This window comes from Chiloscyllium punctatum, chromosome 13, assembly GCF_047496795.1.
Source record: "Chiloscyllium punctatum isolate Juve2018m chromosome 13, sChiPun1.3, whole genome shotgun sequence".
NCBI classification, from domain to species: Eukaryota; Metazoa; Chordata; class Chondrichthyes; order Orectolobiformes; family Hemiscylliidae; genus Chiloscyllium; species Chiloscyllium punctatum.
The window spans coordinates 77,256,057-77,280,462 of NC_092751.1; the positions used below are offsets into that span (position 1 = coordinate 77,256,057).

General features: G+C 44.3%; 11 non-coding genes across 11 annotated transcripts; all 11 read right to left on the minus strand.

Annotated features, from left to right (window-relative positions):
* Positions 1-688: 688 nt before the first annotated feature.
* trnas-aga (transfer RNA serine (anticodon AGA)) lies at positions 689-770 on the minus strand. The gene has a single exon. It is a non-coding gene; the product is annotated as a tRNA-Ser (tRNA).
* A 1,391-nt stretch (positions 771-2,161) lies between these two features.
* trnar-ucg (transfer RNA arginine (anticodon UCG)) lies at positions 2,162-2,234 on the minus strand. The gene has a single exon. It is a non-coding gene; the product is annotated as a tRNA-Arg (tRNA).
* A 5,772-nt stretch (positions 2,235-8,006) lies between these two features.
* Positions 8,007-8,088, minus strand: trnas-aga (transfer RNA serine (anticodon AGA)). Its single transcript has one exon. It is a non-coding gene; the product is annotated as a tRNA-Ser (tRNA).
* Positions 8,089-11,666: 3,578 nt separating this feature from the next.
* trnas-aga (transfer RNA serine (anticodon AGA)) lies at positions 11,667-11,748 on the minus strand. Its single transcript has one exon. It is a non-coding gene; the product is annotated as a tRNA-Ser (tRNA).
* Positions 11,749-13,126: 1,378 nt separating this feature from the next.
* trnar-ucg (transfer RNA arginine (anticodon UCG)) lies at positions 13,127-13,199 on the minus strand. Its single transcript has one exon. It is a non-coding gene; the product is annotated as a tRNA-Arg (tRNA).
* A 2,127-nt stretch (positions 13,200-15,326) lies between these two features.
* Positions 15,327-15,408, minus strand: trnas-aga (transfer RNA serine (anticodon AGA)). The gene has a single exon. It is a non-coding gene; the product is annotated as a tRNA-Ser (tRNA).
* A 1,407-nt stretch (positions 15,409-16,815) lies between these two features.
* On the minus strand, positions 16,816-16,888 carry trnar-ucg (transfer RNA arginine (anticodon UCG)). The gene has a single exon. It is a non-coding gene; the product is annotated as a tRNA-Arg (tRNA).
* A 2,127-nt stretch (positions 16,889-19,015) lies between these two features.
* trnas-aga (transfer RNA serine (anticodon AGA)) lies at positions 19,016-19,097 on the minus strand. The gene has a single exon. It is a non-coding gene; the product is annotated as a tRNA-Ser (tRNA).
* Positions 19,098-20,504: 1,407 nt separating this feature from the next.
* trnar-ucg (transfer RNA arginine (anticodon UCG)) lies at positions 20,505-20,577 on the minus strand. The gene has a single exon. It is a non-coding gene; the product is annotated as a tRNA-Arg (tRNA).
* A 2,127-nt stretch (positions 20,578-22,704) lies between these two features.
* Positions 22,705-22,786, minus strand: trnas-aga (transfer RNA serine (anticodon AGA)). Its single transcript has one exon. It is a non-coding gene; the product is annotated as a tRNA-Ser (tRNA).
* A 1,407-nt stretch (positions 22,787-24,193) lies between these two features.
* trnar-ucg (transfer RNA arginine (anticodon UCG)) lies at positions 24,194-24,266 on the minus strand. The gene has a single exon. It is a non-coding gene; the product is annotated as a tRNA-Arg (tRNA).
* Between the last annotated feature and the right edge of the window lie 140 nt (positions 24,267-24,406).

Sequence of the window (24,406 nt, forward strand, 5' to 3'; positions counted from 1 at the left end):
TTGTATTGCTCACGTACGGGAGCGAGAATTCTTTCAATGTCTCAGATCAATTCCTGTGCCGAGAACATCAGAGTCAATGTCCCTTCCTCTACTCGGACTGACAATTTACACTTCTTCAATCTCCTGTGATTCCATTTCCCAAAGAGTTTCTCAAGATTTCCAAAGCTGGAGCCTAAATTATATGGTTTGCTTCCTAAGCATTTTTCCAACTGCCAACTGACAATATGTTCACAGTATCTCTTCACAATCCTCTGGCTTTTCCATGTCCAGGGATGAGAAGTCCCATTTGGTGGAGAGAGTTCCTAGGCTGGTGAGTTTCACTTTGGAACAAAGATGGTTAAGTGGCAATTTCCTGCGGTTGTTTGTAATGATGGGAGACGGAGCGGTGGGGAATGAGCACTCTGACGAGCAAGAGGAAGTGTTGCCAATGACCAGAGTCAGAGAACAGAGGACAAGGGATTAAAGGAATCTAATGAAAAGCAGCACTTCTGCTCAGGGCGTTCAATAACAACTGCAGAAACCCGATGTGTCGAGCAGTGTATCTGGAAAGAGAAACAGAGATAATGTTTTAAATGTGGAGCATTTCTGATGAAGAACTCGAGTTTCTCAAGTCTAATCAAATTACAGGCCTGGTTTGCAAAACAGGCTTTCGGAACTTTGAATTGTTCCAGCAGCAAAGCACGGATAACGTAGTCAGCAGGATTCGAACCTACGTGGGGAAACCCCAATGGATTTCTAATCCATCGCCTTAACCACTCGGCCATGACTACAGACGGCACCGGGCCCTGAGCACTGACCAAATCAGTCGTGATCTCATTGAAAGCTGCCGCTGACTTGAGTGAAATGTTTCCATCTCCATTCATACCTTTGCTGTCATTTGTAAGGTGCGAGACACCAATGTCAAAGAAGAAAAGCACAAAGTTAGGAAAAGATATTTGCAGCAAAATTGAGTCAAAATTATTTATTGAAAGGAAAATCACACTTGGCAATTTGCTCGATCTCTTTGCGAACATGACCAGCAGAGGTAATCAAGGGAGCTATTGATCTGAGTATTCTTGGACATGAAACAAACAAAGGTTAGTGACATATTCATTTCTTTATTTAGCGAACGAAATGGTCTTTCCTGATGGTTACAATGAAAGAGATGGTTCCCAATAAAAGACAGAGATTAAGTCGCTTGTAGATATACTTCAATGTGATACGATTCACTTTCAGCCCCTAATTACCCCAGAGATGGAGGGGGTGAGTTACTTTTCTTCACTCTTCAATTCCACAGCATGGAGGTACAGATATGAAACCGCCAGAGATGGAGTTCTTGAATTGGGAACCAGCGACACTGAAGGAACTCGGCAGGAGTGAGGACTGCAGATGCTGGAAACCTGATTTTAGATCAGAAAATGCTGGAAAAGCACAGCAGCATCCGAGGAGCAGGAAAGTCGATGTTTCTGTTGCCAGTCTTTCTGCGTTCCGCAAACAATTTTCGTTTTAGGCTCAGATTTGCAGCAACTGCAGCTATTTGTATTATGTTAACATTCATAATGTTTTGGACAAAACCAATGACCTGCTAGCATCGGAAAATCGGCAGAAGTACTGGTACACCGATATGTTAGCTGAACAATACAACCATTCCATGAGCGGGAATACGATCCGGGCCACGGTGCTGAGAGTACCGAATCTTCACAAGTAAATAACAAGACAAGGCGATAGATACTATCGTATTTAGTGTAAATAAAACACCCTTTATGAACATTTTCGTTGCAGATTATTTTCAACTTGTCTTCGTAGATTTACAAAGTGGGAAAAGGCCATTCCGCCTGATCAGAGAGCCATCTATTCCAGTCGCAGTTTCCAACTTTGGCCCAAAGTGTCGTGTGTTCTAATGTTCCCAGGGAAAATGTCAATGACTTTATCCTGTGTTCTTAAATGGCACAGATGTATGACACTTCCACAACGACTTGTCACTCTTTTGAGGAACTCATGCTCATTTTCACCCACATAGGCACCCCCAAACCGACAGAGGTCTCCGTTGTGGTGAGCTGGAATTTGAAATGGACAATAAGACAAATGCAAGTTTTAAATGCGGAAGCACAGAAGCGACGTCCCGGCAGGGCTTTGCAGGGGAGCGTCAACGAGGGGCACGGTTAAAGAGAGACATTCCCCACGAGCCAGGTAGGACTCGAACCTACAATCTTCTGATCCGAAGTCAGACGCGTTATCCATTACGCTACTGACCCAATAGACACGCGCAGCAACGGCAGAATGTCGATATGTAATGCCATGGACTTTCACGGAATCAGAATTAAAAAGGTGAACAAGCAGCGAAGATAATCACCAACACTGCTTCACTTCGAAGTTTCCAATTTGTGAAGCAGTGCCTTTCACTGGCAAAGGAGAAACATTTGTCCAGAGCTGCCTGCTTCAGGGTCGCCTCCTTCTCTGCTGGAAGTGCCCATCGTTTTATTCACATTCACGACGCGATTTCATGATCTACTCCAGTGAAAACGTGTCATGGTGTCGTCTAAGCAAGACCCTGCCGAAACTCAGCGAGAGACATCTGCTCATTTCGAGCTCAGGATGTGGAATTAGACGAGCTGCGTGACACCTTTTATTGGCGCCGCCACTTCACTGCAAATTAGCGGCTCAAAACGAGCCGTTGTTAGCATCAGCTTGATTTGTACCTTCCTGCAGTGCATTTGCTAAACAACATCAGATAGATCCCATCCGGCCCAGCTGACTTATCTATTTTCACACTCTGCAGTATTTCTAATATCTCTTCCTTGTGAACCTCAATCTCTTCTAGTCTAGACGCAAGTATCTCTGTATCTTCCTCGCCAACATTTTCATTATCTATAGCGAACTCTGTCGAAAAATATTTATTTAGTGCTTCCTCTATCTCCACTGACTCCACACACGACTTCCCACTATTATCCTTGATTGTCCCAAATTTAACTCTCGTCATTCTTTTATTCCTGACATACCTATGGAAAGCCTTAGCGTTAACCCTGATCCTATCTGCCAACAACTTCTCATGTCTCCTCCTGGCTCTTCCCAGCTCTCTTTTTAGGTCTTTCCTGAGATCGTTGGAAACCTCGAGCGCTCTAACTGAGTTTTCACGTTTTGTCCTAACATAAGACTTCTTGTTCTTCTTGACCAGGGATTCCACCTTCCTTAGTAAACCACGGCTCACGCGTTCTATATCTTCCTCCCTGCCTGACAGGTACATACTTATCGAGGACACACAGGAGCTTTTCCTTGAATAAGCTTCACATTTTTAATGTGCTCACCCCCTACAGTTTCCTACCCAACTCTGCGCTTCCTAAATCTTACCTCATTGCATCGTGATTTCCCTTCCACCAGCTGAAACTCTTGCTCCGTGGAGTACACCTATCCCTTTCCATCACGAAAGTAAACCTGAGAGAATTGTGATCGCTGTCTCCACAGTGCTCACCTACTTCCAAATCTAAAACCTGGCCAGGCTCGTTACCCAGTACTAAATCGAAAGTGGCTTCTTCCCTTGAAGCCATGTCTACATACTGTGTCAGGAAGCCCTCCCGCACACACTGGACAAAAACTGACCCATCTATCGTACTCGTACTGTCGTGATCTCAGTCAATATTTGGATATTGTCTTGAGTGTTCCAGAGTTTTTCATTGTCCCACCGTCCAGATGAAGTTTGTATTGCTCACGTACGGGAGCGAGAATTCTTTCAATGTCTCAGATCAATTCCTGTGCCGAGAACATCAGAGTCAATGTCCCTTCCTCTACTCGGACTGACAATTTACACTTCTTCAATCTCCTGTGATTCCATTTCCCAAAGAGTTTCTCAAGATTTCCAAAGCTGGAGCCTAAATTATATGGTTTGCTTCCTAAACATTTTTCCAACTGCCAACTGACAATATGTTCACAGTATCTCTTCACAATCCTCTGGCTTTTCCATGTCCAGGGATGAGAAGTCCCATTTGGTGGAGAGAGTTCCTAGGCTGGTGAGTTTCACTTTGGAACAAAGATGGTTAAGTGGCAATTTCCTGCGGTTGTTTGTAATGATGGGAGACGGAGCGGTGGGGAATGAGCACTCTGACGAGCAAGAGGAAGTGTTGCCAATGACCAGAGTCAGAGAACAGAGGACAAGGGATTAAAGGAATCTAATGAAAAGCAGCACTTCTGCTCAGGGCGTTCAATAACAACTGCAGAAACCCGATGTGTCGAGCAGTGTATCTGGAAAGAGAAACAGAGATAATGTTTTAAATGTGGAGCATTTCTGATGAAGAACTCGAGTTTCTCAAGTCTAATCAAATTACAGGCCTGGTTTGCAAAACAGGCTTTCGGAACTTTGAATTGTTCCAGCAGCAAAGCACGGATAACGTAGTCAGCAGGATTCGAACCTACGTGGGGAAACCCCAATGGATTTCTAATCCATCGCCTTAACCACAGACGGCACCGCGCCGTGAGCACTGACCAAATCAGCCGTGATCTCATTGAAAGCTGCCGCTGACTTGAGTGAAATGTTTCCATCTCCATTCATACCTTTGCTGTCATTTGTAAGGTGCGAGACACCAATGTCAAAGAAGAAAAGCACAAAGTTAGGAAAAGATATTTGCAGCAAAATTGAGTCAAAATTATTTATTGAAAGGAAAATCACACTTGGCAATTTGCTCGATCTCTTTGCGAACATGACCAGCAGAGGTAATCAAGGGAGCTATTGATCTGAGTATTCTTGGACATGAAACAAACAAAGGTTAGTGACATATTCATTTCTTTATTTAGCGAACGAAATGGTCTTTCCTGATGGTTACAATGAAAGAGATGGTTCCCAATAAAAGACAGAGATTAAGTCGCTTGTAGATATACTTCAATGTGATACGATTCACTTTCAGCCCCTAATTACCCCAGAGATGGAGGGGGTGAGTTACGTTTCTTCACTCTTCAATTCCACAGCATGGAGGTACAGATATGAAACCGCCAGAGATGGAGTTCTTGAATTGGGAACCAGCGACACTGAAGGAACTCGGCAGGAGTGAGGACTGCAGATGCTGGAAACCTGATTTTAGATCAGAAAATGCTGGAAAAGCACAGCAGCATCCGAGGAGCAGGAAAGTCGATGTTTCTGTTGCCAGTCTTTCTGCGTTCCGCAAACAATTTTCGTTTTAGGCTCAGATTTCCAGCAACTGCAGCTATTTGTATTATGTTAACATTCATAATGTTTTGGACAAAACCAATGACCTGCTAGCATCGGAAAATCGGCAGAAGTACTGGTACACCGATATGTTAGCTGAACAATACAACCATTCCATGAGCGGGAATACGATCCGGGCCACGGTGCTGAGAGTACCGAATCTTCAAAAGTAAATAACAAGACAAGGCGATAGATACTATCGTATTTAGTGTAAATAAAACACCCTTTATGAACATTTTCGTTGCAGATTATTTTCAACTTGTCTTCGTAGATTTACAAAGTGGGAAAAGGCCATTCCGCCTGATCAGAGAGCCATCTATTCCAGTCGCAGTTTCCAACTTTGGCCCAAAGTGTCGTGTGTTCTAATGTTCCCAGGGCAAATGTCAATGACTTTATCCTGTGTTCTTAAATGGCACAGATGTATGACACTTCCACAACGACTTGTCACTCTTTTGAGGAACTCATGCTCATTTTCACCCACAAAGGCACCCCCAAACCGACAGAGGTCTCCGTTGTGTTGAGCTGGAATTTGAAATGGACAATAAGACAAATGCAAAAGCACAGAAGCGATGTCCCGACAGGGCTTTGCAGGGGAGAGTCAACGAGGGGCACGGTTGAAGTGAGACATTCCCCACGAGCCAGGTAGGATTCGAACCTATCATCTGCTGATCCGAAGTCAGATGCGTTATCCATTACGCTACTGTCCCAATAAACACGCAGAGCTCGGCAGAATGTCGATATGTAATGCCATGGACTTTCACGGAATCAGAATTAAAAAGGTGAACAAGCAGCGAAGATAATCACCAACACTGCTTCACTTCGAAGTTTCCAATTTGTGAAGCAGTGCCTTTCACTGGCAAAGGAGAAACATTTGTCCAGAGCTGCCTGCTTCAGGGTCGCCTCCTTCTCTGCTGGAAGTGCCCATCGTTTTATTCACATTCACGACGCGATTTCATGATCTACTCCAGTGAAAACGTGTCATGGTGTCGTCTAAGCAAGACCCTGCCGAAACTCAGCGAGAGACATCTGCTCATTTCGAGCTCAGGATGTGGAATTAGACGAGCTGCGTGACACCTTTTATTGGCGCCGCCACTTCACTGCAAATTAGCGGCTCAAAACGAGCCGTTGTTAGCATCAGCTTGATTTGTACCTTCCTGCAGTGCATTTGCTAAACAACATCAGATAGATCCCATCCGGCCCAGCTGACTTATCTATTTTCACACTCTGCAGTATTTCTAATATCTCTTCCTTGTGAACCTCAATCTCTTCTAGTCTAGACGCAAGTATCTCTGTATCTTCCTCGCCAACATTTTCATTATCTATAGCGAACTCTGTCGAAAAATATTTATTTAGTGCTTCCTCTATCTCCACTGACTCCACACACGACTTCCCACTATTATCCTTGATTGTCCCAGATTTAACTCTCGTCATTCTTTTATTCCTGACATACCTATGGAAAGCCTTAGCGTTAACCCTGATCCTATCTGCCAACAACTTCTCATGTCTCCTCCTGGCTCTTCCCAGCTCTCTTTTTAGGTCTTTCCTGAGATCGTTGGAAACCTCGAGCGCTCTAACTGAGTTTTCACGTTTTGTCCTAACATAAGACTTCTTGTTCTTCTTGACCAGGGATTCCACCTTCCTTAGTAAACCACGGCTCACGCGTTCTATATCTTCCTCCCTGCCTGGCAGGTACATACTTATCGAGGACACACAGGAGCTTTTCCTTGAATAAGCTTCACATTTTTAATGTGCTCACCCCCTACAGTTTCCTACCCAACTCTGCGCTTCCTAAATCTTACCTCATTGCATCGTGATTTCCCTTCCACCAGCTGAAACTCTTGCTCCGTGGAGTACACCTATCCCTTTCCATCACGAAAGTAAACCTGAGAGAATTGTGATCGCTGTCTCCACAGTGCTCACCTACTTCCAAATCTAAAACCTGGCCAGGCTCGTTACCCAGTACTAAATCGAAAGTGGCTTCTTCCCTTGAAGGCATGTCTACATACTGTGTCAGGAATCCCTCCCGCACACACTGGACAAAAACTGACCCATCTATCGTACTCGTACTGTCGTGATCTCAGTCAATATTTGGATATTGTCTTGAGTGTTCCAGAGTTTTTCATTGTCCCACCGTCCAGATGAAGTTTGTATTGCTCACGTACGGGAGCGAGAATTCTTTCAATGTCTCAGATCAATTCCTGTGCCGAGAACATCAGAGTCAATGTCCCTTCCTCTACTCGGACTGACAATTTACACTTCTTCAATCTCCTGTGATTCCATTTCCCAAAGAGTTTCTCAAGATTTCCAAAGCTGGAGCCTAAATTATATGGTTTGCTTCCTAAACATTTTTCCAACTGCCAACTGACAATATGTTCACAGTATCTCTTCACAATCCTCTGGCTTTTCCATGTCCAGGGATGAGAAGTCCCATTCGGTGGAGAGAGTTCCTAGGCTGGTGAGTTTCACTTTGGAACAAAGATGGTTAAGTGGCAATTTCCTGCGGTTGTTTGTAATGATGGGAGACGGAGCGGTGGGGAATGAGCACTCTGACGAGCAAGAGGAAGTGTTGCCAATGACCAGAGTCAGAGAACAGAGGACAAGGGATTAAAGGAATCTAATGAAAAGCAGCACTTCTGCTCAGGGCGTTCAATAACAACTGCAGAAACCCGATGTGTCGAGCAGTGTATCTGGAAAGAGAAACAGAGATAATGTTTTAAATGTGGAGCATTTCTGATGAAGAACTCGAGTTTCTCAAGTCTAATCAAATTACAGGCCTGGTTTGCAAAACGGGCTTTCTGAACTTTGAATTGTTCCAGCAGCAAAGCACGGAAAACATAGTCAGCAGGATTCGAACCTACGTGGGGAGACCCCAATGGATTTCTAATCCATCGCCTTAACCACTCGGCCATGACTACAGACGGCACTGCGTCCTGAGCACTGAGCAAATCAGCCGTGATCTCATTGAAAGCTGCCGCTGACTTGAGTGAAATGTTTCCATCTCCATTCATACCTTTGCTGTCATTTGTAAGGTGCGAGACACCAATGTCAAAGAAGAAAAGCACAAAGTTAGGAAAAGATATTTGCAGCAAAATTGAGTCAAAATTATTTATTGAAAGGAAAATCACACTTGGCAATTTGCTCGATCTCTTTGCGAACATGACCAACAGAGGTAATCAAGGGAGCTATTGATCTGAGTATTCTTGGACATGAAACAAACAAAGGTTAGTGACATATTCATTTCTTTATTTAGCGAACGAAATGGTCTTTCCTGATGGTTACAATGAAAGAGATGGTTCCCAATAAAAGACAGAGATTAAGTCGCTTGTAGATATACTTCAATGTGATACGATTCACTTTCAGCCCCTAATTACCCCAGAGATGGAGGGGGTGAGTTACTTTTCTTCACTCTTCAATTCCACAGCATGGAGGTACAGATATGAAACCGCCAGAGATGGAGTTCTTGAATTGGGAACCAGCGACACTGAAGGAACTCGGCAGGAGTGAGGACTGCAGATGCTGGAAACCTGATTTTAGATCAGAAAATGCTGGAAAAGCACAGCAGCATCCGAGGAGCAGGAAAGTCGATGTTTCTGTTGCCAGTCTTTCTGCGTTCCGCAAACAATTTTCGTTTTAGGCTCAGATTTCCAGCAACTGCAGCTATTTGTATTATGTTAACATTCATAATGTTTTGGACAAAACCAATGACCTGCTAGCATCGGAAAATCGGCAGAAGTACTGGTACACCGATATGTTAGCTGAACAATACAACCATTCCATGAGCGGGAATACGATCCGGGCCACGGTGCTGAGAGTACCGAATCTTCACAAGTAAATAACAAGACAAGGCAATAGATACTATCGTATTTAGTGTAAATAAAACACCCTTTATGAACATTTTCGTTGCAGATTATTTTCAACTTGTCTTCGTAGATTTACAAAGTGGGAAAAGGCCATTCCGCCTGATCAGAGAGCCATCTATTCCAGTCGCAGTTTCCAACTTTGGCCCAAAGTGTCGTGTGTTCTAATGTTCCCAGGGCAAATGTCAATGACTTTATCCTGTGTTCTTAAATGGCACAGATGTATGACACTTCCACAACGACTTGTCACTCTTTTGAGGAACTCATGCTCAATTTCACCCACAAAGGCACCCCCAAACCGACAGAGGTCTCCGTTGTGTTGAGCTGGAATTTGAAATGGACAATAAGACAAATGCAAAAGCACAGAAGCGATGTCCCGGCAGGGCTTTGCAGGGGAGAGTCAACGAGGGGCACGGTTAAAGTGAGACATTCCCCACGAGCCAGGTAGGATTCGAACCTATCATCTGCTGATCCGAAGTCAGATGCGTTATCCATTACGCTACTGTCCCAATAAACACGCAGAGCCACGGCAGAATGTCGATATGTAATGCCATGGACTTTCACGGAATCAGAATTAAAAAGGTGAACAAGCAGCGAAGATAATCACCAACACTGCTTCACTTCGAAGTTTCCAATTTGTGAAGCAGTGCCTTTCACTGGCAAAGGAGAAACATTTGTCCAGAGCTGCCTGCTTCAGGGTCGCCTCCTTCTCTGCTGGAAGTGCCCATCGTTTTATTCACATTCACGACGCGATTTCATGATCTACTCCAGTGAAAACGTGTCATGGTGTCGTCTAAGCAAGACCCTGCCGAAACTCAGCGAGAGACATCTGCTCATTTCGAGCTCAGGATGTGGAATTAGACGAGCTGCGTGACACCTTTTATTGGCGCCGCCACTTCACTGCAAATTAGCGGCTCAAAACGAGCCGTTGTTAGCATCAGCTTGATTTGTACCTTCCTGCAGTGCATTTGCTAAACAACATCAGATAGATCCCATCCGGCCCAGCTGACTTATCTATTTTCACACTCTGCAGTATTTCTAATATCTCTTCCTTGTGAACCTCAATCTCTTCTAGTCTAGACGCAAGTATCTCTGTATCTTCCTCGCCAACATTTTCATTATCTATAGCGAACTCTGTCGAAAAATATTTATTTAGTGCTTCCTCTATCTCCACTGACTCCACACACGACTTCCCACTATTATCCTTGATTGTCCCAGATTTAACTCTCGTCATTCTTTTATTCCTGACATACCTATGGAAAGCCTTAGCGTTAACCCTGATCCTATCTGCCAACAACTTCTCATGTCTCCTCCTGGCTCTTCCCAGCTCTCTTTTTAGGTCTTTCCTGAGATCGTTGGAAACCTCGAGCGCTCTAACTGAGTTTTCACGTTTTGTCCTAATATAAGACTTCTTGTTCTTCTTGACCAGGGATTCCACCTTCCTTAGTAAACCACGGCTCACGCGTTCTATATCTTCCTCCCTGCCTGGCAGGTACATACTTATCGAGGACACACAGGAGCTTTTCCTTGAATAAGCTTCACATTTTTAATGTGCTCACCCCGTACAGTTTCCTACCCAACTCTGCGCTTCCTAAATCTTACCTCATTGCATCGTGATTTCCCTTCCACCAGCTGAAACTCTTGCTCCGTGGAGTACACCTATCCCTTTCCATCACGAAAGTAAACCTGAGAGAATTGTGATCGCTGTCTCCACAGTGCTCACCTACTTCCAAATCTAAAACCTGGCCAGGCTCGTTACCCAGTACTAAATCGAAAGTGGCTTCTTCCCTTGAAGGCATGTCTACATACTGTGTCAGGAATCCCTCCCGCACACACTGGACAAAAACTGACCCATCTATCGTACTCGTACTGTCGTGATCTCAGTCAATATTTGGATATTGTCTTGAGTGTTCCAGAGTTTTTCATTGTCCCACCGTCCAGATGAAGTTTGTATTGCTCACGTACGGGAGCGATAATTCTTTCAATGTCTCAGATCAATTCCTGTGCCGAGAACATCAGAGTCAATGTCCCTTCCTCTACTCGGACTGACAATTTACACTTCTTCAATCTCCTGTGATTCCATTTCCCAAAGAGTTTCTCAAGATTTCCAAAGCTGGAGCCTAAATTATATGGTTTGCTTCCTAAACATTTTTCCAACTGCCAACTGACAATATGTTCACAGTATCTCTTCACAATCCTCTGGCTTTTCCATGTCCAGGGATGAGAAGTCCCATTTGGTGGAGAGAGTTCCTAGGCTGGTGAGTTTCACTTTGGAACAAAGATGGTTAAGTGGCAATTTCCTGCGGTTGTTTGTAATGATGGGAGACGGAGCGGTGGGGAATGAGCACTCTGACGAGCAAGAGGAAGTGTTGCCAATGACCAGAGTCAGAGAACAGAGGACAAGGGATTAAAGGAATCTAATGAAAAGCAGCACTTCTGCTCAGGGCGTTCAATAACAACTGCAGAAACCCGATGTGTCGAGCAGTGTATCTGGAAAGAGAAACAGAGATAATGTTTTAAATGTGGAGCATTTCTGATGAAGAACTCGAGTTTCTCAAGTCTAATCAAATTACAGGCCTGGTTTGCAAAACGGGCTTTCTGAACTTTGAATTGTTCCAGCAGCAAAGCACGGAAAACGTAGTCAGCAGGATTCGAACCTACGTGGGGAGACCCCAATGGATTTCTAATCCATCGCCTTAACCACTCGGCCATGACTACAGACGGCACTGCGGCCTGAGCACTGACCAAATCAGCCGTGATCTCATTGAAAGCTGCCGCTGACTTGAGTGAAATGTTTCCATCTCCATTCATACCTTTGCTGTCATTTGTAAGCTGCGAGACACCAATGTCAAAGAAGAAAAGCACAAAGTTAGGAAAAGATATTTGCAGCAAAATTGAGTCAAAATTATTTATTGAAAGGAAAATCACACTTGGCAATTTGCTCGATCTCTTTGCGAACATGACCAGCAGAGGTAATCAAGGGAGCTATTGATCTGAGTATTCTTGGACATGAAACAAACAAAGGTTAGTGACATATTCATTTCTTTATTTAGCGAACGAAATGGTCTTTCCTGATGGTTACAATGAAAGAGATGGTTCCCAATAAAAGACAGAGATCAAGTCGCTTGTAGATATACTTCAATGTGATACGATTCACTTTCAGCCCCTAATTACCCCAGAGATGGAGGGGGTGAGTTACTTTTCTTCACTCTTCAATTCCACAGCATGGAGGTACAGATATGAAACCGCCAGAGATGGAGTTCTTGAATTGGGAACCAGCGACACTGAAGGAACTCGGCAGGAGTGAGGACTGCAGATGCTGGAAACCTGATTTTAGATCAGAAAATGCTGGAAAAGCACAGCAGCATCCGAGGAGCAGGAAAGTCGATGTTTCTGTTGCCAGTCTTTCTGCGTTCCGCAAACAATTTTCGTTTTAGGCTCAGATTTCCAGCAACTGCAGCTATTTGTATTATGTTAACATTCATAATGTTTTGGACAAAACCAATGACCTGCTAGCATCGGAAAATCGGCAGAAGTACTGGTACACCGATATGTTAGCTGAACAATACAACCATTCCATGAGCGGGAATACGATCCGGGCCACGGTGCTGAGAGTACCGAATCTTCACAAGTAAATAACAAGACAAGGCGATAGATACTATCGTATTTAGTGTAAATAAAACACCCTTTATGAACATTTTCGTTGCAGATTATTTTCAACTTGTCTTCGTAGATTTACAAAGTGGGAAAAGGCCATTCCGCCTGATCAGAGAGCCATCTATTCCAGTCGCAGTTTCCAACTTTGGCCCAAAGTGTCGTGTGTTCTAATGTTCCCAGGGCAAATGTCAATGACTTTATCCTGTGTTCTTAAATGGCACAGATGTATGACACTTCCACAACGACTTGTCACTCTTTTGAGGAACTCATGCTCAATTTCACCCACAAAGGCACCCCCAAACCGACAGAGGTCTCCGTTGTGGTGAGCTGGAATTTGAAATGGACAATAAGACAAATGCAAAAGCACAGAAGCGATGTCCCGGCAGGGCTTTGCAGGGGAGAGTCAACGAGGGGCACAGTAAAGGCGAGACATTCCCCACGAACCAGGTAGGACTCGAACCTACAATCTTCTGATCCGAAGTCAGACGCGTTATCCATTACGCTACTGGCCCAATAGACGCGCACCGTAACGGCAGAATGTCGATATGTAATGCCATGGACTTTCACGGAATCAGAATTAAAAAGGTGAACAAGCAGCGAAGATAATCACCAACACTGCTTCACTTCGAAGTTTCCAATTTGTGAAGCAGTGCCTTTCACTGGCAAAGGAGAAACATTTGTCCAGAGCTGCCTGCTTCAGGGTCGTCTCCTTCTCTGCTGGAAGTGCCCATCGTTTTATTCACATTCACGACGCGATTTCATGATCGACTCCAGTGAAAACGTGTCATGGTGTCGTCTAAGCAAGACCCTGCCGAAACTCAGCGAGAGACATCTGCTCATTTCGAGCTCAGGATGTGGAATTAGACAAGCTGCGTGACACCTTTCATTGGCGCCGCCACTTCACTGCAAATTAGCGGCTCAAAACGAGCCGTTGTTAGCATCAGCTTGATTTGTACCTTCCTGCAGTGCATTGGCTAAACAACATCAGATAGATCCCATCCGGCCCAGCTGACTTATCTATTTTCACACTCTGCAGTATTTCTAATATCTCTTCCTTGTGAACCTCAATCTCTTCTAGTCTAGACGCAAGTATCTCTGTATCTTCCTCGCCAACGTTTTCATTATCTATAGCGAACTCTGTCGAAAAATATTTATTTAGTGCTTCCTCTATCTCCACTGACTCCACACACGACTTCCCACTATTATCCTTGATTGTCCCAAATTTAACTCTCGTCATTCTTTTATTCCTGACATACCTATGGAAAGCCTTAGCGTTAACCCTGATCCTATCTGCCAACAACTTCTCATGTCTCCTCCTGGCTCTTCCCAGCTCACTTTTTAGGTCTTTCCTGAGATCGTTGGAAACCTCGAGCGCTCTAACTGAGTTTTCACGTTTTGTCCTAACATAAGACTTCTTGTTCTTCTTGACCAGGGATTCCACCTTCCTTAGTAAACCACGGCTCACGCGTTCTATATCTTCCTACCTGCCTGACAGGTACATACTTATCGAGGACACACAGGAGCTTTTCCTTGAATAAGCTTCACATTTTTAAAGTGCTCACCCCCTACAGTTTTCTACCCAACTCTGCGCTTCCTAAATCTTACCTCATTGCATCGTGATTTCCCTTCCACCAGCTGAAACTCTTGCTCCGTGGAGTACACCTATCCCTTTCCATCACGAAAGTAAACCTGAGAGAATTGTGATCGCTGTCTCCACAGTGCTCACCTACTTCCAAATCTAAAACCTGGCCAGGCTCGTTACCCAGTACTAAATCGAAAGTGGCTTCTTCCCTTGAAGCCATGTCTACATACTGTGTCAGGAATCCCTCCCGCACACACTGGACAAAAACTGACCCATCTATCGTACTCGTACTGTCGTGATCTCAGTCAATATTTGGATATTGTCTTGAGTGTTCCAGAGTTTTTCATTGTCCCACCGTCCAGATGAAGTTTGTATTGCTCACGTACGGGAGCGAGAATTCTTTCAATGTCTCAGATCAATTCCTGTGCCGAGAACATCAGAGTCAATGTCCCTTCCTCTACTCGGACTGACAACTTACACTTCTTCAATCTCCTGTGATTCCATTTCCCAAAGAGTTTCTCAAGATTTCCAAAGCTGGAGCCTAAATTATATGGTTTGCTTCCTAAACATTTTTCCAACTGCCAACTGACAATATGTTCACAGTATCTCTTCACAATCCTCTGGCTTTTCCATGTCCAGGGATGAGAAGTCCCATTTGGTGGAGAGAGTTCCTAGGCTGGTGAGTTTCACTTTGGAACAAAGATGGTTAAGTGGCAATTTCCTGCGGTTGTTTGTAATGATGGGAGACGGAGCGGTGGGGAATGAGCACTCTGACGAGCAAGAGGAAGTGTTGCCAATGACCAGAGTCAGAGAACAGAGGACAAGGGATTAAAGGAATCTAATGAAAAGCAGCACTTCTGCTCAGGGCGTTCAATAACAACTGCAGAAACCCGATGTGTCGAGCAGTGTATCTGGAAAGAGAAACAGAGATAATGTTTTAAATGTGGAGCATTTCTGATGAAGAACTCGAGTTTCTCAAGTCTCATCAAATTACAGGCCTGGTTTGCAAAACAGGCTTTCGGAACTTTGAATTGTTCCAGCAGCAAAGCACGGAAAACGTGGTCAGCAGGATTCGAACCTACGTGGGGAAACCCCAATGGATTTCTAATCCATCGCCTTAACCACTCGGCCATGACTACAGACGGCACCACCCCCTGAGCACTGACCAAATCAGTCGTGATCTCATTGAAAGCTGCCGCTGACTTGAGTGAAATGTTTCCATCTCCATTCATACCTTTGCTGTCATTTGTAAGGTACGAGACACCAATGTCAAAGAAGAAAAGCACAAAGTTAGGAAAAGATATTTGCAGCAAAATTGAGTCAAAATTATTTATTGAAAGGAAAATCACACTTGGCAATTTGCTCGATCTCTTTGCGAACATGACCAGCAGAGGTAATCAAGGCAGCTATTGATCTGAGTATTCTTGGACATGAAACAAACAAAGGTTAGTGACATATTCATTTCTTTATTTAGCGAACGAAATGGTCTTTCCTGATGGTTACAATGAAAGAGATGGATCCCAATAAAAGACAGAGATTAAGTCGCTTGTAGATATACTTCAATGTGATACGATTCACTTTCTGCCCCTAATTACCCCAGAGATGGAGGGGGTGAGTTACTTTTCTTCACTCTTCAATTCCACAGCATGGAGGTACAGATATGAAACCGCCAGAGATGGAGTTCTTGAATTGGGAACCAGCGACACTGAAGGAACTCGGCAGGAGTGAGGACTGCAGATGCTGGAAACCTGATTTTAGATCAGAAAATGCTGGAAAAGCACAGCAGCATCCGAGGAGCAGGAAAGTCGATGTTTCTGTTGCCAGTCTTTCTGCGTTCCGCAAACAATTTTCGTTTTAGGCTCAGATTTCCAGCAACTGCAGCTATTTGTATTATGTTAACATTCATAATGTTTTGGACAAACCCAATGACCTGCTAGCATCGGAAAATCGGCAGAAGTACTGGTACACCGATATGTTAGCTGAACAATACAACCATTCCATGAGCGGGAATACGATCCGGGCCACGGTGCTGAGAGTACCGAATCTTCACAAGTAAATAACAAGACAAGGCGATAGATACTATCGTATTTAGTGTAAATAAAACACCCTTTATGAACATTTTCGTTGCAGATTATTTTCAACTTGTCTTCGTAGATTTACAAAGTGGGAAAAGGCCATTCCGCCTGATCAGAGAGCCATCTATTCCAGTCGCAGTTTCCAACTTTGGCCCAAAGTGTCGTGTGTTCTAATGTTCCCAGGGGAAATGTCAATGACTTTATCCTGTGTTCTTAAATGGTACAGATGTATGACACTTCCACAACGACTTGTCACTCTTTTGAGGAACTCATCCTCATTTTCACCCACAAAGGGAGACACACAGAAAGGCACCCCGAAACCGACAGAGGTCTCCGTTGTGTTGAGCTGGAATTTGAAATGGACAATAAGACAAATGCAAGTTTTAAATGCGGAAGCACAGAAGTGACGTCCCGGCAGGGCTTTGCAGGGGAGCGTCAACGAGGGGCACGGTTAAAGTGAGACATTCCCCACGAGCCAGGTAGGATTCGAACCTACAATCTTCTGATCCGAAGTCAGACGCGTTATCCATTACGCTACTGGCCCAAAAGACACGCACAGCAACGGCAGAATGTCGATATGTAATGCCATGGACTTTCACGGAATCAGAATTAAAAAGGTGAACAAGCAGCGAAGATAATCACCAACACTGCTTCACTTCGAAGTTTCCAATTTGTGAAGCAGTGCCTTTCACTGGCAAAGGAGAAACATTTGTCCAGAGCTGCCTGCTTCAGGGTCGCCTCCTTCTCTGCTGGAAGTGCCCATCGTTTTATTCACATGCACGACGCGATTTCATGATCTACTCCAGTGAAAACGTGTCATGGTGTCGTCTAAGCAAGACCCTGCCGAAACTCAGCGAGAGACATCTGCTCATTTCGAGCTCAGGATGTGGAATTAGACGAGCTGCGTGACACCTTTTATTGGCGCCGCCACTTCACTGCAAATTAGCGGCTCAAAACGAGCCGTTGTTAGCATCAGCTTGATTTGTACCTTCCTGCAGTGCATTTGCTAAACAACATCAGATAGATCCCATCCGGCCCAGCTGACTTATCTATTTTCACACTCTGCAGTATTTCTAATATCTCTTCCTTGTGAACCTCAATCTCTTCTAGTCTAGACGCAAGTATCTCTGTATCTTCCTCGCCAACATTTTCATTATCTATAGCGAACTCTGTCGAAAAATATTTATTTAGTGCTTCCTCTATCTCCACTGACTCCACACACGACTTCCCACTATTATCCTTGATTGTCCCAAATTTAACTCTCGTCATTCTTTTATTCCTGTCATACCTATGGAAAGCCTTAGCGTTAACCCTGATCCTATCTGCCAACAACTTCTCATGTCTCCTCCTGGCTCTTCCCAGCTCTCTTTTTAGGTCTTTCCTGAGATCGTTGGAAACCTCGAGCGCTCTAACTGAGTTTTCACGTTTTGTCCTAACATAAGACTTCTTATTCTTCTTGACCAGGGATTCCACCTTCCTTAGTAAACCACGGCTCACGCGTTCTATATCTTCCTCCCTGCCTGACAGGTACATACTTATCGAGGACACACAGGAGCTTTTCCTTGACTAAGCTTCACATTTTTAATGTGCTCACCCCCTACAGTTTCCTACCCAACTCTGCGCTTCCTAAATCTTACCTCATTGCATCGTGATTTCCCTTCCACCAGCTGAAACTCTTGCTCCGTGTAGTACACCTATCCCTTTCCATCACGAAAGTAAACCTGAGAGAATTGTGATCGCTGTCTCCACAGTGCTCACCTACTTCCAAATCTAAAACCTGGCCATTCTCGTTACCCAGTACTAAATCGAAAGTGGCTTCTTCCCTTGAAGGCATGTCTACATACTGTGTCAGGAATCCCTCCCGCACACACTGGACAAAAACTGACCCATCTATCGTACTCGTACTGTCGTGATCTCAGTCAATATTTGGATATTGTCTTGAGTGTTCCAGAGTTTTTCATTGTCCCACCGTCCAGATGAAGTTTGTATTGCTCACGTACGGGAGCGAGAATTCTTTCAATGTCTCAGATCAATTCCTGTGCCGAGAACATCAGAGTCAATGTCCCTTCCTCTACTCGGACTGACAATTTACACTTCTTCAATCTCCTGTGATTCCATTTCCCAAAGAGTTTCTCAAGATTTCCAAAGCTGGAGCCTAAATTATATGGTTTGCTTCCTAAACATTTTTCCAACTGCCAACTGACAATATGTTCACAGTATCTCTTCACAATCCTCTGGCTTTTCCATGTCCAGGGATGAGAAGTCCCATTCGGTGGAGAGAGTTCCTAGGCTGGTGAGTTTCACTTTGGAACAAAGATGGTTAAGTGGCAATTTCCCGCGGTTGTTTGTAATGATGGGAGACGGAGCGGTGGGGAATGAGCACTCTGACGAGCAAGAGGAAGTGTTGCCAATGACCAGAGTCAGAGAACAGAGGACAAGGGATTAAAGGAATCTAATGAAAAGCAGCACTTCTGCTCAGGGCGTTCAATAACAACTGCAGAAACCCGATGTGTCGAGCAGTGTATCTGGAAAGAGAAACAGAGATAATGTTTTAAATGTGGAGCATTTCTGATGAAGAACTCGAGTTTCTCAAGTCTCATCAAATTACAGGCCTGGTTTGCAAAACAGGCTTTCTGAACTTTGAATTGTTCCAGCAGCAAAGCACGGATAACGTAGTCAGCAGGATTCGAACCTACGTGGGGAAACCCCAATGGGTTTCTAATCCATCGCCTTAACCACTCGGCCATGACTACAGACGGCACCACCCCCTGAGCACTGACCAAATCAGTCGTGATCTCATTGAAAGCTGCCGCTGACTTGAGTGAAATGTTTCCATCTCCATTCATACCTTTGCTGTCATTTGTAAGGTGCGAGACACCAATGTCAAAGAAGAAAAGCACAAAGTTAGGAAAAGATATTTGCAGCAAAATTGAGTCAAAATTATTTATTGAAAGGAAAATCACACTTGGCAATTTGCTCGATCTCTTTGCGAACATGACCAGCAGAGGTAATCAAGGGAGCTATTGATCTGAGTATTCCTGGACATGAAACAAACAAAGGTTAGTGACATATTCATTTCTTTATTTAGCGAACGAAATGGTCTTTCCTGATGGTTACAATGAAAGAGATGGTTCCCAATAAAAGACAGAGATTAAGTCGCTTGTAGATATACTTCAATGTGATACGATTCACTTTCAGCCCCTAATTACCCCAGAGATGGAGGGGGTGAGTTACTTTTCTTCACTCTTCAATTCCACAGCATGGAGGTACAGATATGAAACCGCCAGAGATGGAGTTCTTGAATTGGGAACCAGCGACACTGAAGGAACTCGGCAGGAGTGAGGACTGCAGATGCTGGAAACCTGATTTTAGATCAGAAAATGCTGGAAAAGCACAGCAGCATCCGAGGAGCAGGAAAGTCGATGTTTCTGTTGCCAGTCTTTCTGCGTTCCGCAAACAATTTTCGTTTTAGGCTCAGATTTCCAGCAACTGCAGCTATTTGTATTATGTTAACATTCATAATGTTTTGGACAAACCCAATGACCTGCTAGCATCGGAAAATCGGCAGAAGTACTGGTACACCGATATGTTAGCTGAACAATACAACCATTCCATGAGCGGGAATACGATCCGGGCCACGGTGCTGAGAGTACCGAATCTTCACAAGTAAATAACAAGACAAGGCGATAGATACTATCGTATTTAGTGTAAATAAAACACCCTTTATGAACATTTTCGTTGCAGATTATTTTCAACTTGTCTTCGTAGATTTACAAAGTGGGAAAAGGCCATTCCGCCTGATCAGAGAGCCATCTATTCCAGTCGCAGTTTCCAACTTTGGCCCAAAGTGTCGTGTGTTCTAATGTTCCCAGGGGAAATGTCAATGACTTTATCCTGTGTTCTTAAATGGTACAGATGTATGACACTTCCACAACGACTTGTCACTCTTTTGAGGAACTCATGCTCATTTTCACCCACAAAGGGAGACACACAGAAAGGCACCCCGAAACCGACAGAGGTCTCCGTTGTGTTGAGCTGGAATTTGAAATGGACAATAAGACAAATGCAAGTTTTAAATGCGGAAGCACAGAAGTGACGTCCCGGCAGGGCTTTGCAGGGGAGCGTCAACGAGGGGCACGGTTAAAGTGAGACATTCCCCACGAGCCAGGTAGGACTCGAACCTACAATCTTCTGATCCGAAGTCAGACGCGTTATCCATTACGCTACTGGCCCAAAAGACACGCACAGCAACGGCAGAATGTCGATATGTAATGCCATGGACTTTCACGGAATCAGAATTAAAAAGGTGAACAAGCAGCGAAGATAATCACCAACACTGCTTCACTTCGAAGTTTCCAATTTGTGAAGCAGTGCCTTTCACTGGCAAAGGAGAAACATTTGTCCAGAGCTGCCTGCTTCAGGGTCGCCTCCTTCTCTGCTGGAAGTGCCCATCGTTTTATTCACATGCACGACGCGATTTCATGATCTACTCCAGTGAAAACGTGTCATGGTGTCGTCTAAGCAAGACCCTGCCGAAACTCAGCGAGAGACATCTGCTCATTTCGAGCTCAGGATGTGGAATTAGACGAGCTGCGTGACACCTTTTATTGGCGCCGCCACTTCACTGCAAATTAGCGGCTCAAAACGAGCCGTTGTTAGCATCAGCTTGATTTGTACCTTCCTGCAGTGCATTTGCTAAACAACATCAGATAGATCCCATCCGGCCCAGCTGACTTATCTATTTTCACACTCTGCAGTATTTCTAATATCTCTTCCTTGTGAACCTCAATCTCTTCTAGTCTAGACGCAAGTATCTCTGTATCTTCCTCGCCAACATTTTCATTATCTATAGCGAACTCTGTCGAAAAATATTTATTTAGTGCTTCCTCTATCTCCACTGACTCCACACACGACTTCCCACTATTATCCTTGATTGTCCCAAATTTAACTCTCGTCATTCTTTTATTCCTGTCATACCTATGGAAAGCCTTAGCGTTAACCCTGATCCTATCTGCCAACAACTTCTCATGTCTCCTCCTGGCTCTTCCCAGCTCTCTTTTTAGGTCTTTCCTGAGATCGTTGGAAACCTCGAGCGCTCTAACTGAGTTTTCACGTTTTGTCCTCACATAAGACTTCTTATTCTTCTTGACCAGGGATTCCACCTTCCTTAGTAAACCACGGCTCACGCGTTCTATATCTTCCTCCCTGCCTGACAGGTACATACTTATCGAGGACACACAGGAGCTTTTCCTTGACTAAGCTTCACATTTTTAATGTGCTCACCCCCTACAGTTTCCTACCCAACTCTGCGCTTCCTAAATCTTACCTCATTGCATCGTGATTTCCCTTCCACCAGCTGAAACTCTTGCTCCGTGTAGTACACCTATCCCTTTCCATCACGAAAGTAAACCTGAGAGAATTGTGATCGCTGTCTCCACAGTGCTCACCTACTTCCAAATCTAAAACCTGGCCATTCTCGTTACCCAGTACTAAATCGAAAGTGGCTTCTTCCCTTGAAGCCATGTCTACATACTGTGTCAGGAATCCCTCCCGCACACACTGGACAAAAACTGACCCATCTATCGTACTCGTACTGTCGTGATCTCAGTCAATATTTGGATATTGTCTTGAGTGTTCCAGAGTTTTTCATTGTCCCACCGTCCAGATGAAGTTTGTATTGCTCACGTATGGGAGCGAGAATTCTTTCAATGTCTCAGATCAATTCCTGTGCCGAGAACATCAGAGTCAATGTCCCTTCCTCTACTCGGACTGACAATTTACACTTCTTCAATCTCCTGTGATTCCATTTCCCAAAGAGTTTCTCAAGATTTCCAAAGCTGGAGCCTAAATTATATGGTTTGCTTCCTAAACATTTTTCCAACTGCCAACTGACAATATGTTCACAGTATCTCTTCACAATCCTCTGGCTTTTCCATGTCCAGGGATGAGAAGTCCCATTTGGTGGAGAGAGTTCCTAGGCTGGTGAGTTTCACTTTGGAACAAAGATGGTTAAGTGGCAATTTCCTGCGGTTGTTTGTAATGATGGGAGACGGAGCGGTGGGGAATGAGCACTCTGACGAGCAAGAGGAAGTGTTGCCAATGACCAGAGTCAGAGAACAGAGGACAAGGGATTAAAGGAATCTAATGAAAAGCAGCACTTCTGCTCAGGGCGTTCAATAACAACTGCAGAAACCCGATGTGTCGAGCAGTGTATCTGGAAAGAGAAACAGAGATAATGTTTTAAATGTGGAGCATTTCTGATGAAGAACTCGAGTTTCTCAAGTCTCATCAAATTACAGGCCTGGTTTGCAAAACACGCTTTCGGAAGTTTGAATTGTTCCAGCGGCAAAGCACGGATAACGTAGTCAGCAGGATTCAAACCTACGTGGGGAGACCCCAATGGATTTCTAATCCATCGCCTTAACCACTCGGCCATGACTACAAACGGCACCGCACCCTGAGCACTGACCAAATCAGTCGTGATCTCATTGAAAGCTGCCGCTGACTTGAGTGAAATGTTTCCATCTCCATTCATACCTTTGCTGTCATTTGTAAGGTGCGAGACACCAATGTCAAAGAAGAAAAGCACAAAGTTAGGAAAAGATATTTGCAGCAAAATTGAGTCAAAATTATTTATTGAAAGGAAAATCACACTTGGCAATTTGCTCGATCTCTTTGCGAACATGACCAGCAGAGGTAATCAAGGCAGCTATTGATCTGAGTATTCTTGGACATGAAACAAACAAAGGTTAGTGACATCTTCATTTCTTTATTTAGCGAACGAAATGGTCTTTCCTGATGGTTACAATGAAAGAGATGGTTCCCAATAAAAGACAGAGATCAAGTCGCTTGTAGATATACTTCAATGTGATACGATTCACTTTCAGCCCCTAATTACCCCAGAGATGGAGGGGGTGAGTTACTTTTCTTCACTCTTCAATTCCACAGCATGGAGGTACAGATATGAAACCGCCAGAGATGGAGTTCTTGAATTGGGAACCAGCGACACTGAAGGAACTCGGCAGGAGTGAGGACTGCAGATGCTGGAAACCTGATTTTAGATCAGAAAATGCTGGAAAAGCACAGCAGCATCCGAGGAGCAGGAAAGTCGATGTTTCTGTTGCCAGTCTTTCTGCGTTCCGCAAACAATTTTCGTTTTAGGCTCAGATTTCCAGCAACTGCAGCTATTTGTATTATGTTAACATTCATAATGTTTTGGACAAAACCAATGAACTGCTAGCATCGGAAAATCGGCAGAAGTACTGGTACACCGATATGTTAGCTGAACAATACAACCATTCCATGAGCGGGAATACGATCCGGGCCACGGTGCTGAGAGTACCGAATCTTCACAAGTAAATAACAAGACAAGGCGATAGATACTATCGTATTTAGTGTAAATAAAACACCCTTTATGAACATTTTCGTTGCAGATTATTTTCAACTTGTCTTCGTAGATTTACAAAGTGGGAAAAGGCCATTCCGCCTGATCAGAGAGCCATCTATTCCAGTCGCAGTTTCCAACTTTGGCCCAAAGTGTCGTGTGTTCTAATGTTCCCAGGGCAAATGTCAATGACTTTATCCTGTGTTCTTAAATGGCACAGATGTATGACACTTCCACAACGACTTGTCACTCTTTTGAGGAACTCATGCTCATTTTCACCCACAAAGGGAGACACACAGAAAGGCACTCCGAAACCGACAGAGGTCTCCGTTGTGTTGAGCTGGAATTTGAAATGGACAATAAGACAAATGCAAGTTTTAAATGCGGAAGCACAGAAGCGACGTCCCGGCAGGGCTTTGCAGGGGAGCGTCAACGAGGGGCACGGTTAAAGTGAGACATTCCCCACGAGCCAGGTAGGACTCGAACCTACAATCTTCTGATCCGAAGTCAGACGCGTTATCCATTACGCTACTGGCCCAATAGACACATGCAGGAACGGCAGAATGTTGATATGTAATGCCATGGACTTTCACGGAATCAGAATTAAAAAGGTGAACAAGCAGCGAAGATAATCACCAACACTGCTTCACTTCGAAGTTTCCAATTTGTGAAGCAGTG